Below are 16,727 nucleotides of genomic sequence, written 5' to 3'. Positions count from 1 at the left end.
AAACTATCAGAAAGAAAAACCTATAAAGCAATCCTGTTTAAATTTTTCTCAAGAAGAATAAAATACCTAGAAGTGAACTTAGCCGAGGAGGTGAAAGAACTATATTCTGAAAAGTATAAGATGCTGATGAAGGAAACTGAAGCTGATATAAAGTCATAACAAGATATCCCATTCTCTTGGACTGAAAAAATTAATATTAAAATGAGCATTCAATCCAAAGCAATTTACAGATTAATGCAATTCTGATGAAAATACCCATGATATTTTTCACAAAACTAGAACAAATAACCATAACATTTATATAGAAACACAAATAACCAAAACAATCTTGAGAAAAAAAAGGAAAAAAGCTGGAGGTATCATACTTCCTGACTTGAGACTATACTGCAAAGTACAGTAATAAAAACCAGATGACACTGGCACAAAAACACACACAGATCAAGGGAACAGAAAAGACAGCCCAGAAATAAACGCATGCACTTATGGTCAAGTAATTTATGGCAAAGGAGGCAAGAATCATCAGTGAGGAAAAGACAGTCTCTGCAATAAGCAGTGCTGGCAAAACTGGAGAGCTACATATCAAAGAATAAAATTAGAACATTTTCTCACACCATATGCAAAAATCAACTCAGATTTGACTAAAGGTCTATATGTAATAGTTGAAACCATAAAATTCCTAGAAGTGAACTCTTTAACATAAATTGTAGCATATTTCTTTGGATTTTCCACCTAAGGCAGAAGAGACAAATGGAACCTAATTAGACTTTAAGCTCTTATACAGCAATGACAATACAAAAAAGGCAACCTAACTAAATAGGAGAAAATATTTGCAAATTTTGTATAACTTAATACCGAAAAAACATGCAACCCAATTAAAAAAATGGGGAGAAGACCTGGATAGATATTTTCCGAAAGATGATATACAGGTGGCCAAGTGGCACATGAAAAAAATGGTCAACATTACTAATCATCAGAAACATGCTAATAAAAACAAATATCACTGCATACCTGTCAAAATGGCTGTCACCAAAAGATCTACAAATAACAGATATTGTTGAGGATGTAGTGAAAATGAACCCTAATACACTGTTGGGGTTGTAAATTGATGCACCCATTATGAAAAATAGTTATGGAGGTTCCTCAAAAACTAAAAATAGAACTACCATAAATCATACAGTGATTCCACAACTGGATATATATCTGAAGAAAACAAAAACACCAATTGAAAAAAAATACAAGCATCCCAATATTCATAGGAGAATTACTTTCAGTAGCTAGATATGGAAGCAACCTAATTGTCCATCAATAGATGAATGGATGAAAATATGGTACACACACACACATGCACACACACACACTCACAAGGTAGAATATTACTCAGCCATAATAAAGAAAATTCTGTCATGTGCAACAATGTGCATGGACCTAAAATATATTATAATTAGTAAAGTAAGACAGAAAAAGACAAATATTGTATTACCACTTATATGTCAAATTTAACAAATAAATGAATGTATAAACAAAACAAAGATTCTCAAATATAGAGAACAAACTAGCAATTAGCAGTGGGGAGAAGGGAGTGGAGAAGGGCAAAATAGGGGTGTTGAGTGATATGAACTACTATGTTTAAAATAGATATATCATTCATCATAGGGAAATATACTTATTATTTTGTAAGAATTTTAAATGGAGTATAATCTATAAAAGTAATGAATTACAATGTTGCACACTTTAATATAATATTATAAATCAACTATACTTCAACAAAAAAAACTGAGTCCAGATTTTTTGTAAAATCTCCAGAACTTTAAATTTTGATGACTAGTTCAAAAGTTGGAAAATATTGTGTAAGGAAAACAAATCACATTTTCTGTCATAATATAGTTTGAGAGTTTCTTTTAAGTCTAAAATGTGATAAAAAGATATATAAATATAGCTGAGGTTATGTCTCATGTATATGAATTAGGAACTGGGTTAAAAATGAATTATGAAAGACATACTTTCCATTTAAGTTTATTTTTTTAAGATTTCAGGATTACACATGCTTATGGGCAACATAGCAGTTTGACTATTTGTAAAGACCTTAGATGTTATGAGGATGTAAGCATGGTATTATTTTGTTTTAGATTTATTTATTTATTTTAAAAATAAATTGGGAAACATTTGGCCAGAGACTTCTCTGCATATTCATGAAATTTTGAATAGAAAGTAAGAAATAATCTAAAGCAGCAGCCTCAAGAGAGAAAGTGTAATGGCTTGAGGTACAGGGCTGTGTGATTGAGGAAGTGGGGAAAGAGCTTCTGCCCAGGCTGAATAAGATAGCAATTTAACAGGATGGAGTTTTGATGACTGAGACACAGTGGAGAAGAGACTGGAGAAGGGCAAAATAGGGTGGTGAGTGATATGAACTACTCTGTTTAAAATAGATAAGCAACAGTATATATTGTTCAGCATAGGGAAATATACTTATTTCAGTATGCTAGAGTCACTGGAAAATGTTGGATATAAGAGACAGAAAGATCAAAAGAATAGTGGGAAGGGAATGGACATGAAAACATAGTGGACAGGTGTGGATGAATAGTGAAGAAAATACAGAATAGAGAATTGACCAGAATACAGGATTGGGACAACCAGAACCAGAGCAATAGGGGAGGGCATGCAATTCCCTTCATTTAGGATATATCCATTTACTTTTGTTGATCTTATGACTGTGAGAACAATTTTGAACAGAGGTCAAAATTGCAGAGAATGTGCTAACAACATAATAATGAGGAAAATCTGGAGAAACTAAAAAAAAAATCATAACTTTCCTTAAGATAATCAAAGATCCAACATTACAAGGTAATCAACTACCCTGAAACCCTCAAGGAGTTAAACACTTCCAAGAAGAAAACTGGATTCCAAAACTCTCTCACCTATGACCAAGTACAAGAAGAAGAGGTAGTTGACAAAAGGAAAGCCTTCTATCATATACAGGATGCTTCTCAGAATAGTGGGTGCTGAGATAATTACTAGTGTCAAGTCAGGAGACAGTAAAAATACCCTAAGTGGTGGTCCAAGACTGTAGAGATTATTGGCTATAGAGAGGGGTGAACAGTCACAAAGCCTCCTTTTAATATTCTGTGTTAACAAAAAAGCTTTATGTAACTGGAAGAGTGGCAAAAAGGCAAATCACATACAGAACATATAGATGAAGACACATTGAAGCTGAATGAGGAGTAAAGTTAGTCCTTTATTCCTGGAAGTTGTCAGAAACCATTCTGGCCTAAAAATCCTATAGATAACACCCTTTAGAAATCTCCTGATGTAATGGAAGTGGAAAGTTACTCCCAAGCAAGACCAATGGTTTTGCTGAATTTGGCTTGCTAGTATTTCTTAGAATTTTTGGCAACTATATTTATGAGGAATGTTTGTTTTTAATTTTTCTTATGACATGTTTGGCTTTGATATAAGGGTAATACTGAGTTATAGTAAGTTGGTAAGTGCTACAACATGCTCTATGTTTGGGAGAGTTTGTAGAAGATTGGTAATATTACTTTTTTAAAAAGCCATGTGCAAATGACTAGTATCTACTAGTTGCTGAGAGAAGAGTATTGAGGTTTAATTATAATTGAAGAACTTTATATTTCCATTTCATTTTTTTGTCTTTTTAAGGCCAAACCTATGGCATATGGAAGTTACCAGACTAGGGGTTGAATCAGAGCTGTAGCCAACAGCCTATGCCACAGCCACAGCAATGCCAGACTGAGCCACGTAGCATATGCAACTGACACCATAGCTCACAGCAATGCCAGGTCCTTAACCCACTGAGTGAGGCCAGGGATTGAATCTGCATCCTCATGGTTACTAGTCAGATTCATTTACTATGAGCCATGACAGGAACTCCATTTCATTTTTTATTACAGTTGATTTACAATGTGCCAATTTTTGCTGTATAGAAAAGGATCTAGGCATACATACACGTATATTCTTTTTCTCTTATCTTTCATCATTTTTTATTCCAAGATATTGGATATAATCCTCTGTGCTATAGAGTAGGGTCTCATTGCTCATCCATTCTAGATGTAATAATTCACATCTATTCACTCCAAACTCCCAATCCATCCTATGCCCTCCACAACTCCCTTGGCATCCACAACTCTGTTCTCTATGTCTGAGTCTATTTTCATTTTAGTTCTATCAGTTTTTTCTCATGTATGTAGAAGATTTGTTGTTATATGCATGCATGTTTGTCATAGTTGCTTTAATAAACCAATCTGTTCATTATTATCATTATTATGTAAGGTTCCTATTTATCTCTGTAGTGTTTTCTCTGAATTCTCTAAGTAGAAAAGCAAAGGCCACAACTAGATAAAAGAAAACTATAACAGAAAAGGCTCACCAATAAAGGCAAAGATATAATAAAATTAGAAAATCATTCCCACACAAATATGATATCAAAACCAGCAATTGTGAGAAGAGAAAGGTACAAATGCAAGATGCTAAAGACGCATTTGCAATTAAGAGACTAGTAACTTAAAACAATCTTTTATATGTATATACATATATGGAGAGAGAGACTCCAATATCAAACCCCGGTAATAACTGCAAATCAAAAATCTATAACAAACAGATAAAAAAAATTAAAAAGCAATCCAAACACAACACTGAATATAGTCATCAAATCACAAGAGAACAAGAGGAAAGGAAGAAAAAAAGCCTACAAAACCAGATCCAAAACAGTTAACAAAATGCCAACAAGAAAGTACATATTAATAATTACCTTAAATGTAAATGGACTAAATGTTCAATCCAAAAGGCACAGACTGACTGAATAGATAGAAAAATAAGACCTGTATATGCTATCTACAAGAGGTCCACTTCATATTCAGGGACAGAAACAGAATGAACGTGAGGGGACAGAAAAAAGTATTTCATGCAAATGGAAATCAAGAGAAAGCTGGAGTAGCAATACTCATATTTGACAAAATAAACTTTACAATAAAGACTGCTACAAGAAACATGAACACTATATAATGATCGAGAGATCAATCCAAGAAGATACGACAATTATAAATATATATGCAGCTAATACAGAAGCACCTCAATATATAAAGGCAACTGCTAACAGCCATGAAAGGAGAATTCAACTGTAAAACAATAATAGTGGATGAAGTTAACACCCCACTTCCATCAATGGAGAGATCATTCAGACAGAAAATCAGTATGGTATGCAGGCCTTAAATGACACATTAGACAAGATGGAATTGATATTTATTGAGCATTCCATTCAAAAGCAGCAGAGTGCACATGGAACATTCTTCAGGTTAAATTATATGCTGGGCAATGGGAAAGCCTTGCTAAATTTCATGTTGCAACAGAAGAAAGGGTGGGGGAAAAATATAATTGTAATGTATACATGTAAGGATAACCTGACCCCCTTGCTGTACAGTGGGAAAATAAAAAAAAAATAATAAATAAAAAAATAAAAAAAATAAAAAAAGACAAAACAAAAACAACAACAACAACAAAAAAAAGAAAATTGAAATCATACCAAGATATTTTCTGACCACACTTTCGTGAGATTAGAAATAAACTATTGGAAAAACTGCAGAGAACACAAACATACAGAGGCTAAACAATATGCTAATAAATAACCAATATATCACTGAAGTTATCAAAGAAGAAATAAAATTATCTAGAGACAAATGACAAGAAAAACACTATGATCCAAAAACAGTTCAAAAAAGGAAATGTATAGCAATAAAATATTATCTTAGGAAACAAGAAAAATCTCAAACAACCTAACATTAGATCTAAAGTGACTAGAGAAAGAGAACAATTAAAACCCCAAATTAGCAGAAGGAAAGAAATTTTAAAAAATCAGAACAGAAATACATGAAATTGAGATAACTAAATGTTGATTCTTTGAAAAGATAAACAAAATTGATAAACCCCTCTATCCAGAGTCATCAAGAAAAAAAGGGAGGGCTCAAATCAATAAAATTAGAGAAAAACAAAAAAAGAAGGTACAAATGACAATACAGAAATACAAAGGAGCATAAGAGACTACAACAGGCAACTATATGCCAATAAAATGGACAACGTAGAATAGAAAAATTTTTAGAAGTGTACAATCTTCCAAGACTGAACCTGGAAGAAATAGAAAATATAAACAGAACAATCACAAATACTGAAAATGAAACTGTGATTAAAATACTTCCAGCAAACAAAATCCAGGACCAGATGGTTTCACAGGCGAATTCTATCAAAAATTTAGAGAAGAGTTAACACCTATTTTTCTGAAACTACTGCCAAGAAGTTGAAGAGGAAGAAACACTTCAAAACTCATTCTGTGAGGCCACCACAACCCTGATATCAAAACTAGACAAAAACAGCACAAAAAAGAAAATTACAGGCCCGTATTACTGGTGAACATATACACAAAATTCCCCAACAAATGCAATCTATCAATACATTAAACAGAGGAAACACCATGATCATGTGAGATTTATCCCAGCTATGTGAGATTTTTCAACATCTGCAAATCTATCATTTTGATACACCATTTTAACAAATTGAATAATATATCAATCATCTCAATAGATACAAAAAAAATTTGAAAAAAATTCATCACCCATTTATGATAAAACCTCTCTAGAAATTTGGCATAGAGGGAACCTACCTTAACATAGTAAAGGTTGTATATCACAAACCCAAAGCTAACATCATACTCAATGGTGAAAAGTTGAAAGCATTTTGTCAGATCAAGAACAAGACAAGGATATCCACTCTCACCACTTTTATTCAACATAGTTTTGGAAGTATAGCCAGAATAGTCAGAGGAGAATAAGAAATAAAGGAATCCAAATCTGAAAAGAAGAAATAAAAATGTTACAGTTTGCAGATGACATTATACTATAAATAGAAAATCCTAAAGATGCTACCAGAAAACTATTGGAGATCATAAATGAATTTGGTAAATTTGTAGGGTAAAAAATTAAATCACAGAAATGGCTTACATTTCTATACACTAAGAATGAAAGATAAGAGAGAAGAAATTAAGGGAAAAAAATCCCATTTACCCCACAACAGAAAGATTAAAAAACTAGGAATAAACCCGCCTAAGGAGAAAAAAAGAGCTGCACTCTGAAAACTATACAACGGTGATGAAAGAAATCAAAGATGATGCAAACAAATGGCAGTATGATACTCTTGGATTAGAATAATTAATATTGTAAAAATGACTATACTACCCAAGGCAAACTACAGATTCAATGTAATCCCTATCAAATTACCAACAGGATTTTTCAACAGAAATAGAACAAAAATAAAAATAAAAAATTTGTACAGAAACACAAAGACCCTGAATAGCCAAAGAAATCCTGAGAAAGAAAAATGCAACAGGAGGAACAAGGCTTCCTAGCTCCAGGCTACCCTACAAAGCTACAGTCATCAAAACAATATGGTTCTGGCAGGAAAAAAAACAGTAATATACATCAATGGAATAGGATAGAAAGAGCAAAAATAAACCCATCCACCTATGGATGGTAAGAATATACAGTGGAGAAAAGACAGTCTCTTCAATAATTGATGCTGGGGAAACCAGACAGCTACATGTAAAAGAATTAAATTAGAACATTCTCTAACACCATACACAAAAACTCTAAATGTATTAAAGATCTAAATATAAGTCCAGTTGATATAAAAATCATTTGAAGAACCCTCTTTGACGTAAATTGCAGCAATATATTCTTGGATCTACCTTCTAGAGTAATGAAAGTAAAAAAAAAAAATAAACAAATGGGACCTAATTAATCTTAAAGTTTTTTTTCACTGCAAAGGAAACCATAAACAAAATGAGAATATAAGAGACAACACACAGAATGGGAGAAAATATTTGCAAATGAGGTGACCAATAAGGGATTGCTCTCCAAAATATATAACATCTCACAGTTTTATTTTTAAAAAAGCAAAATAACCCAATCCAAAAATGGGCAGAAGTTCTAAGTAGACATTTCCCCATAGAAGACAGAGAGATGGCCAAAAAATACATGAAAAATGGTCAACATTGCTAATTATTAGAGAAATGCAACTCAAAACTACAATGAAGTATTACTTCACAGCAGTCATAACTGCCATCATCAGAAAGTCTACAAACAGTAAATTCTTGAGAGGGTTTGGAAAAAAGGAACTCTCTTGCACTGTAAATGGGAATGTAAGCTGATACAACCATATAGAGAACAGTATAGAGGCTTGTTAAAAAACTAAAAATAAAACTATTTTATCTAGCAATCCTACTCTTGAGCATATATCCAGAGAAAACCACAATTTGAAAATATACCTGTACCCAGTAGTTATTGCAACACTATTCACAGTAGCCAAGATATGGAAACAACATAAATGTCCCTTGACAGATGAATGGATAAAAAGTAAGTGGTATATACATACAATGGAATATTACTCAGTCATAAAAAAGAATGAAATAATGCCATCTGCAGAAAAGTGGGTGGACCTAGACAGAGATTACCAAACTAAATTAAGTCAAAGACAAATATCATATATCACTTGTATGTGGAATCGAAAAAATGATACCAATGAACAAATTTACAAAGCAGAAAGACTCACAGACTTCAAAAACAAACTGTGGATACCAAAGAGAAAGTTTGGAGGGAGGAGGGATAAATTAGGAGTTTAGGATGAACATGTATATACTACTATATATAAAATAGATAATCAACAAGGACCTGCTGTATAGCACAGGGAACTTAATTCAGTATTCTCTAATAAACTGTGTGGGAAAATAATCTGAAAAACAATGAATATAGGTATATTTGTAATTGAATCATTTTGCTGTACACCTGAAACTAACAAACATTTTTTTTTTTTTGTCTTTTTTCTATTTCTTTGGGCTGCTCCCACGGCATATGGAGGCTCCCAGGCTAGGGGTCTAATCGGAGCTGTAGCCACTGGCCTATGCCAGAGCCACAGCAATGTGGGATTGGAGCCACGTCTGCAACCTACACCACAGCTCACGGCAACGCCGGATCATTAACCCACTGAGCAAGGGCAGGGACCGAACCCACAACCTCATGGTTCCTAGTCGGATTCGTTAACCACTGCACCACGACGGGAACTCCTAACAAACCCTTTTAAAATCAACTATACTTCAATATAAAATAAAATTAAATAAAAAATACCTATTTATAATACCAACAGTAATTATACTAGGAATATAATGAGACCTCCTCAGACTGATAAAAGGAATCTCTAGAAAAATTTTACAGATAATAACATAGTTAATGGTAAAAGAGCAAGTGCTATCCTATTAATATGAGGAAAAATGTGTTATGTCTTCTCTTATCCTCTTCAACATCATACTAGGGATCATGGCTAAAACAATAAGGCAAGAAAGATAAATAGGAATGGAGAAAAAGAAAATTGTTCTAATTCATAATGATGTCATTATCTACCAAAAATTCAAAGTAATCTATGAAAAAACTACTGTCTAAGAAGTATCTTCACAAGTTTATAGAATACAATGTTAAAATTTTATATTTATGCTACTAGCAATGGAATTGAAATTGAATTTAAATACAGTACCACTTATAGTAGTGCATACAAAGTTAAAGCAATACATGTGTAGTGAACTTCCTGAGAATATGTAATTTAAATAATGATTTTTTTAAATATAAGGGACCAACTGTAAATAAAATATTTTTTTATTATTCAGCTATATCAGCAAAATTTCGTACATTGAAAAGACCATGAGCGGTGTTTGGAAAAGACAGTCTAAGTAAAAGTATCCCAAAGATCTCCTCTATGTCAGGGAGGAGGAGAATGGAGAGGTTAAAACATTTAAAAGTTACAATTTACTAGTAGAAACATATTGGTTGGAAATGTTTTTTAAATCTTAATTGTACATAGTAGTAAAAAAATATATGATTGATAATGAGTATTGAGAAAATAACAACAGTTAATGCAATTGAAACTCAGTGAAACCCTTAAGAAATGAAAAAAGGGGAGTTCCCATTGTGGCTTAGCAGAAATGACTCTGACTAGCATCCATGAGGATACAGGTTTGATACCTGGCCTCGCTTAGTGGGTTAAGGATCCAGTGCTGCCATGAGCTGAGGTGTAGGTTGCAGATGTGGCTTGGATCCTGAGTTACTATGACTGTGGTGTAGGCCAGCAGCTACAGCTCTGATTTGACCCCTGGCCTGGGAACCTCCATATGCTGTGAGTGCAGCCCTAAAAAGCAAAAATGAACGAACAAAAAAGAAATGAAAAACGGTTATGAATATCAATTTGATGAAATTGCAAAACATAGGGAAAAGAAAAACCATAAAAGTAACATAAAATGAAAAATGACTATTAATACTATTAATAGTAACTAGTAACACATCCTCAAAGCAACAGTCCAGGTAAATAGGATCAATATCCCTGGTAATGACAACTAAAATGGCTTGAAAAAAAATCACCTTCTAAAAAGTTCAGAGACCTAACAAGAGGATGAAAAATTGCCAGACTGAGACTAGAAAGAGAACTACACTTCAGAGTTGAACCAGAACTGTTTGTTTTTTTTTTTTTGCCTCAGGGGTAAATGCCCATCTAGAAAAGGGAGCTCAGAGACAGTTTCTGGTGAAGGGCAAGAGATGTAGGGTGTATGGATTTGAGTCTGAGCTTGTGGGGGTTAGGAGAGGGAGAAAGAACTTTTTCTTTTTAAGGGTTCTATCTGCAGCATATGGATGTTCCCATGCTAGTGGTCAAATTGGAGCTGCAGCTGCTGGCCTGCACTACAGCCACGGAAACACCAGATCCATACCACTTCTGTGACCTACACCACAGCTCACAGCAATGCTGGTGGATCCTTAACCCACTGAGCTAGGCCAAGGGCTGAATTTGCATCCTCATGGATACTAGTTGGGTTTGTAACCTGCTAAGCCACAAAAGTAACTCCAAGAACTTTTGTTTTTAACACTCTCTGCCACCCAGGGATTTTCCTCTGAGATCATTTTCTAATTTTTGGAATGTTGCTGAGAGGCTGACTATCTTGGTGTTCTCTTGGGGCAGAGCAATGAAGTTTGGAGTTTGGTACCCACTAACAGCAGAAACCCCAGTGTAACAATCCTGCTCTGGATTGGGACTCTGGAGAGCTATTTTTAAAAATGGTGGTACAGAATATGACCTGGTTTCCTATTTAGTTGAAGTAGAAAATTCTCAGCCCTTGGTCCTGAGAATGTTACTGCCCTCAGATGCCCTGCAAAAATAGCTAAAACCCTCCCTCAAAGAAGCCATCTAGATTTGAAATTATTTTGTAATAATATAATTTAGAAAATACTATTAATCATACCTGATGACAAAATTATCCAGAAACAGGAGAAGATACCTAGGGACTTCAGATAATAGAATGATCAGAAACACACTGAAAACAACACTTCTGTCTATTCCAGAGATAAAATTTATAATTGAAAAACATCAGCAAGGAACTGGAAATTAATGCATGTGATAGTAAAGCACTAAAAAGAACTAAATAGGAGTACCCGTCATGGTGCAGCGGAAATGAATCTGACTAGGAACCATGAAGTTGTGGATTCAATCCCTGGCCTTGCTCAGTGGGTTAAGGATCCTACATTGCTGTGGTTGTGGCATAGGTTGGCAGCTGTAGCTCAGATTTGACCCCTAGCCTGGGAACCTCCATATGCCATGGGTGCAGCCCTAAAAACCAAAAAAAAAAAAAAGAACCAGGTAGAAATTAAAATGAAAAATTAATTGATGTACTTAACATAGATTAATAATTTGAAGATGTATTTGTGAACTGGGAGATATGTTAAAAGAAATTATCTACAGTCAAGTACTGAAACTAAAGATGGGAAATACAGAAGAATGGTAAGTGGCATACTTGATACAGTTAGAAAGTCTAAGATCTATTTAATTTGAGTCCAAGTAAATGAGTGGGGGGGGGAGAATGCAGATATAATATTTGAAGATATAATGGCTAAAAACTTCCAGTAACTGATGAATACATCAAATCACATATTTGAGGAGGATATATTTTTAAATACCTAAAATATGGATTCATGCATGTGTGCATAAAGTACACAGAAGTATATTAGAGTCAAACTTTGAAAACCGGCAATGAAAAATCTCAAAAGCAACAGAAGAAAAGTTAAACTGTCCTCAAATGTATGACAGATTGACAGCTAACTTCTTTCTATTACCATTGGAATCTAAAAGACAGTAGAAAAATATTTTTAAGCTAATAGAAAGTAATTAATGATCTAGAATTCTCTACCCAGTTATTATACCCTTACAGAATAAAATCAAAATGAAGATATTTTCAGATCAAAAAGCAAAACCAACAAACAAAAACTGAGAATGTCATCAGCAGACCCAAACTGAAAACTCTTAAAATGACTATCAGGGAAAAATGAAAAGATCTCAGATGGAAACTCCATTATAGTAGAAAATTTCTAGCTAATTCCACTTGAATAAGTAAAAGTACTAATTTTAATAGTAGAGTTAGAGATAATTGTGACAAATTATAAACAAAAAGTTTTATTTAACCAAGTAAAATTTTAAAATGCACATTTAGACATGAAATAGTTGAATACCTCATTTGATTTATGACTTTTTGAAACATAAATCTTAAAGTTAGAAATGGCATGAATTGCAGACACAAAAAAATGTTGGGGAAGAGCTTAGTCTCTGTTGATCGCATCCATATCTGCTGTAGATTCTCATGTCCTCAGGGGAGCAGAAAGTTTAGGAAATGAAGAAACTTGGCATAACCAGAATAGCTCCCAATACCCAACTTTCCTCACAGCTTAACTTTAGCTAAATATATACTTGATTTTGAGTCTGAATGTGGGATACTCAGGACAGGAATCTTCAGGACATCTGTTCCACCAATACAATTTCAGAGACCAAAAGCTGAGATATCTTTAAAAATTGCATAATTCTGTACCTACTTTCAATCTTCTGAATTAGAACATCTAAAGATAGGGTCCAGAAATCTGTCTTCCTAAAAACCTCTCAATCTAGCACTAAACTGAGAACAGGTACTTGGTAACCACACTTCAAGACCCATCTCTAACAAAATCTGCAATTCAGAGCTCTGATTAGTTCAGAACAGTGTGTTATAAAGAAAGAGCAAAAAAAGGACTATTACCCCAAAGGATCTTTCAGACTAATTGGGAGAAAAATGTATAGAGTAAGTTATATACTTATAAAGGCCATGACAAATGGAAGCATAGCACAGGGGAAAGTAAGGTGGAGTCAAGGAGGGCAACACAGCAAAGACAGCCCCTGATAAAAAGGGGGTTGAGTGAGAAGGATGGTCCAGGAAGAATTGTAAGAGGTGGATTTTCCAGAGAAAGGGAACGGTATATAAAAACCATGGTATATAAAAAAATCTTCATATTACCTTTATAGGCCCTTAAACCTAGGAGTGAATGAATGTCCTGCTAGGGAGACCTTGAGAGCTTCCATTTATAATAACAAAATTAACCCATATTAAGAATTTATGAAATTCTATGCATTTGTTTACTTGTGATTAATATACACTTTGGGGTATTCTCAAGTGGAACTCTGCTTAAATACTCTCTTCCCATCTCTCTTGCAACCACTTTCCTTTGATTACAGCCAATTTAAGGACCATAAGCCATTTGCAACCTCAACAGATAAACAGCAATTTGCAAGCTCAGCAGAGTACCAGTGCTGGTGGTGATGATGATACTCAGAAAGATCTCATACATGAACAGCTTTGCTAACCCTTGCTACTCGGCCTGGAGACTGGACATAGGACCAGAGGGATATGAGGAACTTGGAGAGGTGGTGGAATGGACACACAATACAGCCTGCATCTGAGGAGTCCCTAAAACACAGATACCATGGATTAACACTGAATTAAAACTAAAGAGGAGGGTTATCAGCCTTCATTCTGTGGGTTATACAAATAATTTATATATCTATTTTTAAATAAAATAAATTCTCTTGTGCTGATTTAAATGGATTTGTGGCACCAGGGACTTGCAATTTCAGTGCTACCAAGAAAGCTATTGCTGTTGCTATGGTTTTCATGATGTGGATGCAATAAACCCATGAAACTGCACACTGGTACACAATCATGCGATTCTACTGAAGCACATCAGAATGATTCTTCCTGTGTTTTATTTATTTTTTTTTTACTTTGAGAACCAGAAAAGCCTAAACCCACAAATCACAAATCAATGAAATTATAATAATAGAATAAATTTCTTGATTCCTATATTCCAATTACAATTTTATACATATTTTAGGAAGAAAATGTAAAACTTAATATACAAACAAGCTACATATTTTCATATATTATAAACCTTCCTTGATGCAGTTTTAATTTATTTTGCCCACTTCAGATTTCACATATTTTAATAGCAAGGAGAATGTTAGCAATATTTTATATTCTGTTGGAACCTGACCAAATACAATTCTTCATTAAACGCAAGGCAGGCTTGAGTATGTTATGTTTTTCCTAATAGAAGTAGCGGCATAATAAATGGTAGCTTTAAATCAATATTAGGTTTGCTAGTAATTCGTTAAAATTTAACATTTTAATAATTAAGCTATTAAGTGTAAGAGTTCAAGCTTCCATTTTTTTCTGAATGTTTAAATAACTATAAAATTTGTATTGTCTACCACTACCATATTTATTTGACATAAATGTGACTCTTAGAGGAATAAAGTAGATCTCTATAAAAAAGCTCAGTCATGCTGCTAGTACTAATCACTACTTTGTACTGTGATACTTATTCCCAGTATAGCCTAAATGTTTAAGCAAATGCTTCTCAGTCAAAAGAAATACTTTTTAAGTATATGTCATGACTTTCTTTTAAAGTCTCTATATATTCAAATTCATGTATTAACATTTATGATGTTTCAAGCATCTTTATTATTTCTTTGCAACTGCCCAATAGCATTAATCTTTCAATAATATTTGTGTAATTTAATTCAATGGGCATTCTTTTTTTTTAGATGCAAAATCCTGCTTTATTTTATTTTATTTTTATTTTATTTTCCCACTGTACAGCAAGGGGATCAAGTTATCATTACATGTATACATTACATTTTTTTCCCCCACCCTTTGTTCTGCTGCAACATGAGTATCTAGACATAGTTCTCAATGCTACTCAGCAGGATCTCCTTGTAAATCTATTCTAAGTTGTGTCTGATAACCCCAAGCTCATTCTTAATGAAACTGTTAGTGACATCATAGACTGTTGCATGATCTAGAGCACATAAACACATGCATGTATAGCATAGTTCATGCCTTCATAAGAATGTATGACCTAGTTAGGAAAAGAAGTGTAACTTCTGAACAACGTAAAGTGGGATATTATTCACTGCTGAAAATATTATGTACTAAAATAAACTTTCTAGCCTTATGTATTATAGACTTTGTTGGGGTTAATGCTCAAATGCTGCATTAAGAGAGGACCTAGAGAACTGAGAAGAAAGAGCAATGATTTGTGAATACTTGGGTTCATAATACCAGGTCATTCTTTTTTTTACCTTCTTCTCAAAATTCATCCATTATTTCTCCACCCTTGTAAGCCCTTCATCATCTCATAAAGTTCCAGAGGACAAAAAAAAAAAGGATCTCCAAACAGACTTTAGTAATCCTAAACTCTTATTTTTCTCTTATGTTGGCTAAAGTGTATATGATGATATTTGATCCATTTGCTGGTTGTCTGTCCCCTGGAGCCACGACTTGCTCTTAGCACGAAACTTCAGTAGGACAGTAGTAGGTCACTGTATTTCGCTCTGCTGTCTCTTTGGTCTCCTGCTGGTCCCGTTACCCTCACTCTACATGCACCTCTGTGCTCTGTAGCAGGTGAGTTTCTCTACAGGTGGGGGCACCCGAGCTGCATTAAAGCATACAATCCAACGTCTTAACTATCTCTTTTTTCTTGTTAACTGTATGTTTATAAAAAGATAAGTATGAATCAATTTATCATGCTCCACTGTGACTTTAGAAGAGTTAACAATGTGCTCTTTACTCACAAATGATACTACTGTAATCTTGAATACCTAGCTTCCACGAGATCTTAAATCCAGAAACTTACTATGCTGTACTCACTGTGAATACTGCTTCCTGACCTAATAAATTCTTAGATTTTATTTATTACTCTATGACATTCATATTAGCACAAGGCACAAAAGCAAATTAGTATTCTTCTCTGGTTTTAAGAATATCCCATATCCCATTTTATAAGGGCTAACTCCTCTGATCTAGAATATTTTAGAGTGTTAAACACCTATTTTATTTATTTGTTTTCAATTTTTTTTCTTGACAGCATCACTTAAGCCCTTTATTAACATTTGAGTAAGTGTCCCTTCTTTATTCCATGTGATATTAATGGAGTTGTAAATCAACATACTCCACCAACCAGCCTCTACAGGAATGAATCAAACATAACAAAGAAGATATCTGCCTTGTTATTGATGTGTAAACAAGTAGCTACAGTTTATTACCAATATAATTATTAAACTGCATTGGGTATTGTTATTATATGGGCTTGGGTATCCAATGGCCATTCCCATCACTAATAAAAGCAAAGCAGAAATAACAGATGGAGACAGCGAAGGAAGCCAGATGACATCGCCTGGGTCTCTGGAATCAACTTTGCCAGATGATAAATCTACTCCTTACTTTCACTGCTATGAATGTCAAAATGTTTCTTTTTCTGCTTAGGCTACTTTAAATTAGG

The 16,727-nt window shown here is 33.9% G+C and overlaps 1 long non-coding RNA gene across 1 annotated transcript in view; it reads left to right on the top strand.

Moving 5' to 3' along the window:
• The window catches only part of LOC110257021 (uncharacterized), a 131,342-nt gene extending 115,941 nt beyond the window's left edge, over positions 1-15,401 (top strand). The window contains exon 7 of the long non-coding RNA XR_014841619.1: positions 13,624-15,401. This is a non-coding gene — a long non-coding RNA (uncharacterized LOC110257021). The remainder of the gene's footprint in view (positions 1-13,623) is intronic.
• Positions 15,402-16,727: the final 1,326 nt, after the last annotated feature.

This window comes from Sus scrofa, chromosome 1 (assembly GCF_054392235.1).
Source record: "Sus scrofa isolate SSC_HxYL_T2T_F1_AM1 chromosome 1, Sscrofa_HxYL_maternal_Yorkshire_Landrace_v2.0, whole genome shotgun sequence".
NCBI classification, from domain to species: domain Eukaryota; kingdom Metazoa; phylum Chordata; class Mammalia; order Artiodactyla; family Suidae; genus Sus; species Sus scrofa.
The sequence above is the reverse complement of the archived record's forward strand: the minus strand, read 5'-3'. Positions and strand labels throughout refer to the sequence as shown.